The sequence below is a fragment of the Eumetopias jubatus genome, unplaced genomic scaffold (genome assembly GCF_037043125.1).
Source record: "Eumetopias jubatus isolate StellerSeaLion01/CBP00866 unplaced genomic scaffold, mEumJub1_p1.0 scaffold_2, whole genome shotgun sequence".
Taxonomy (NCBI): domain Eukaryota; kingdom Metazoa; phylum Chordata; class Mammalia; order Carnivora; family Otariidae; genus Eumetopias; species Eumetopias jubatus.
Genome location: NW_028274808.1, coordinates 174,654,847 through 174,659,004, shown reverse-complemented (window position 1 = coordinate 174,659,004; position 4,158 = coordinate 174,654,847). Strand labels below are relative to the sequence as shown.

General features: G+C 36.1%; 1 pseudogene; it reads left to right on the top strand.

Moving 5' to 3' along the window:
* Positions 1–571: 571 nt before the first annotated feature.
* LOC114226514 (ATP synthase F(0) complex subunit j, mitochondrial pseudogene) lies at positions 572–744 on the top strand (annotated as a pseudogene).
* Positions 745–4,158: the final 3,414 nt, after the last annotated feature.

Below are 4,158 nucleotides of genomic sequence, written 5' to 3'. Positions count from 1 at the left end.
AAGATTAAGGCTGGATGGGTAGGCCTTTTTAAATTTTTTTTTCAGGAACATTCCAGGTTTCTACAAATTCTAATAAACCTTGAACCCATCAGATAAATTTGACTAATAAAAGAGTCAATTAGGTTATGTAAATTTAAAAAAAAAGCACTTAAGGCAGAATAATCAATTGTTGTATTTGTCTGTTGTGAAGTTTCAGAAAGATATGTGGACATTTTCTTAGATACTGGGTGAGACAGTGAAGCTAAGTCATGCATTGCAATTTTACGTCCTAGAGGAATCATATCACTCGGTGACCTTTCCGAGTCATTGGCCTTTGGGGGTCAGAGAAGCTTGAGCTGGGTGTCCTGGGTCGAGATGTTTCAAAGCCTTGTTCAAAATGTTTGGGTTCAGGGCACCTGGGTGGCTCAGTTGGTTAAGTGACTGCCTTCGGCTCAGGTCATGATCCTGGAGTCCTGGGATCGAGTCCCACATCGGGCTCCCTGCTCAGCGGGGAGTCTGCTTCTCCCTCTGACCCTCCTCCCTCTCGTGCTCTCTATCTCTCATTCTCTTTCTCTCAAATAAATAAATAAAATCTTTAAAAAAAAATGTTTGTGTTCCCATGAAGTACTGCTTTACCCAAGTGTACTGGGAGATTTGGGTAGGAATGGGGTTATGGGCTTTATTGTTTATAAAATCAGGAGTGCTGATAAAAGAAGTAAAGCCTTGAAAGCTTTGAATCCTGAACCTGCTCATGGTCATCATTAACCAGCCTTACTTGGAGTACATATCAGATGGAATGTCAGTCAGATGCAAATCTCAGCAAGCTCTGTTAGATGGGAACATGAAGCATCGCTGTACACTTGATGAGTTGTTTCCTTTGTGGCATGGGTAAATGCACCGGTGAGGTAAAAAAAAAAAAAAAAAAAAAAAAAGAGAGAGAGAGGGAGATAGAAAGACAGAAAGAGGAAAGAGAGAGAAAGAGAAAAAGGGGAAAGAAAAAAAGGAATCATATCAAAACTGTGGGCAGTAGCCTGGAAAATTTGCTTCTGGGAGCCTTGTTTAAACTATTGGGTCAAGTTTTAGATCCTTTTAATACTGAAATCTCTCATGGCATGGTTACCAGTGGCAACAGGAAATTTCAAGAGAACCAGAGACATGTTTTTTTACTAAGTATTTGGACCCTTTCCTAATCACAGATAACTTCTGACCTAAATTGTTATGCCAGCACCAGAAGTGAATGCAATACAGGGTTTTCTAGTAATCCTGCTGTTCTATAATTGTTTGTTTTCATGTTTTGTTTGTATATTTATTTCAAACTTATCTGTTTCTGAAAATGATTTGAGATAACATAAACTTAAAAAAGCAACTTTATAAAAAGGAGTCTAGAGGAGAGAATAGAAACTGAGGTAAAAGGTTTATTCTGAGCTTGCTGCTACACAAGTTAAGATGAAAAAAATAAAATGATGGGTTTGTGTAACATAAGGAAATATATCAGCTACTTAAATGAGATCATTATTTTCCAGAGATGTCAAGGAAAAACTCTCAAATAAATGTTTACATACAAATTTTATTAACAGTGTTTTTAATAATGTTGCTATGTAAGATGAAATTTTTAAGTGGTCTCAATATGTTAAATTCAATGCAAATGATCTGCAATTTATTGTGGAGGTCTGTATGTATACTTGCAATGCCTTTTTTTAAAAGATTTTATTTATTTATTTGACAGAAAGAGAGAGAGAGTACAAGCAGGGAGAGCAGCAGAGGGAGAGGGAAAGGGAGAAGCAGGCTCCCCGCTGAGTAGGGAGCCTGACACTGGGCTCCATCCCAGGACCCTGGGATCATGACCAGACCTGAAGGCAGACGCTTAACCAACTGAGCCACCCAGGCGCCCCTGCAATGCCTTTTTTTTATTGTAAGTTATTTGAGTGGAGGGAAAATAGGCATTATTTTCCTTTATTCTGTCTCCAGACCACAAAATATATTGGGGAATATTAAATATGTATCTAGAGCCTAAAATTATAGAGTGAAGGAGATGATAAAAGATTGGAAGTGTTCATTTCCTTGTTATACCAGGTGTTGAAAACTCTTTACATAATAATTGGGATTGCTTCATTATGAATATGTTAAATTATTGGCTATGTTGGAAATTTTCATTGAGTCTACTAGGAGATACCTATTACCAGAAAGTAAACCATGGTTGCAATAATAGTAAATTTTCTTAATTTTATTTATAAGAAGTGATAAAAAAGAAAGACCAGTTTGGAATTGTTAACAGTAAGTCCCATAGTAGCTTTCTGAAAATTGCAAGTAATTTCCTTTTTAATGGTAGTAACTGAATTACAACACTCATCAGTTTAGTTTCTTTAGGTACAGCTAATATAATTTTTAGTATTATAGGATTGTCAGTTACGTGTTTTTTTGAAATATGAATAAAATCCATTTTTTAAGACAGTTTTAGATTTACAGAAAAACTGAGCAGATACTAAAGGGTGTCCATACACCTCCCACCTCCCCCAGTGTAGTTTTTACTATCATTAACATATTAGTGTGGCATATTTGTGACAAATAATGAACCAAAGTTGATACATTATTAACAAAAATACATAGTCTATTCAGAATCCCTTAGTTTTTATCCAATGTCCTTTTTTGTTCAAGGATCCCATCCATATTACCATATTCCATTCGGTTGTCATGTGTCCTGAGGCTCCTCTGGCCTGTGGCAGGTTCTCAGACTTTCCATGTTGGTGTCCAGAAAAGTTTTGAGTACTATTAGGTAGGAACATATAGATACCCCTCTATTGGAACTTGGCTGATATTTTTTGCACTATTAGTTTGGAGTAATGGATTTTTAGGAGGAAAAACAGGATAAAGTGCTATTCCTATTGCATCATATCAAGTGTATATACAATCAAACTGACTTGGCACTGATGAAGTTGACCTTGAGCGTATGACCGAGGCAGTGTTTGTCAAGTTTTTTCTACTGTATTGTAGACTTATCCCCCCTTTCCAGACTCTTTGGAGGAAAATCAATATATGCCGTAGCCCCCGGCTTGGAGGAAAAATCAGTATACACTGCCCAGGCTTAAGAAGTGAGAGTTATGCCCCTCCTCTTATAGAGTAGAATATCTACATAATTTAGAAAATTTTTTTAAAGACTTTATTTATTTATTTGACAAAAAGAGACACAGAGAGAGGGAACAAAAGCAGGGGGAGTGGGAGAGGGAGAAGCAGGCTCTCTGCTGAGCCCAGAGCCCAATGTGGGGCTCAATCCCAGGACCCTGGGATCATGACCTGAATCGAAGGCAGATGCTTAACGACTGAGCCACCCAGGCGCCCCATAGAATATCTACATAATCTATATGGAATTTGCACGAGAAATTTGTGTCTTCTCCTCCATTTATTTACTCATTCATTTATTTGTGTAAATATGGATTCATGATTTTTATTTTATTATTTGGGTTATAACCCAATTATTTATATGATTGCTTTAAAAGTTCCATTTTGACCATTGGGAGTTCTTTTAGTTGTCTCTTGTGCTCCATTGACATACCCGTCCAAGTTTTGTTTTGTTTTTGTTTTTTTGAGAACTTCCTTTCTTTCTGACATTACAAGATGTCTCAGGCTCATCTTGTATAGTCCTTGCCAGTCATAGTATCGGCCATTTCCCAAGGAATCTTGGGTGTCTTACTGGAAAATTGAAACCAAGATCAGAGTGCTAAATGTGCCCATTGCTACTACAATGTCATTTATTTTGGGCACTCTCAACTGAAAAAGCAAAGAAATATATGTAATTATACTAATATGTGTACATACACATATGTATAATTATTTCTCTATACACACATCTATATCCATGTTAAACATTAGTTCTAATGTCTGTAATTCTAATCCATTATCACCTGAATTATTTAGCCTCCTTTTGCTGAGCTAGATATTCCCATTCCAAACCCACAAGACACCTGGCTCCCATTCTATACCATCCGTTTACTTAATACCCAATTCATGTTTACTTGAATAGCAGTATTAGAATTTTTTTTACCTGTACTCTCATAAGAGTTTTATCTAATTTTTTATCTATCAAAATATCAATTTTATCTATCAAAATATCAAAATATCAATTTTATCTAATTTTTCTCTTCTAGCAATATTAATCAATTAGATCTAATTGACATTTATAAA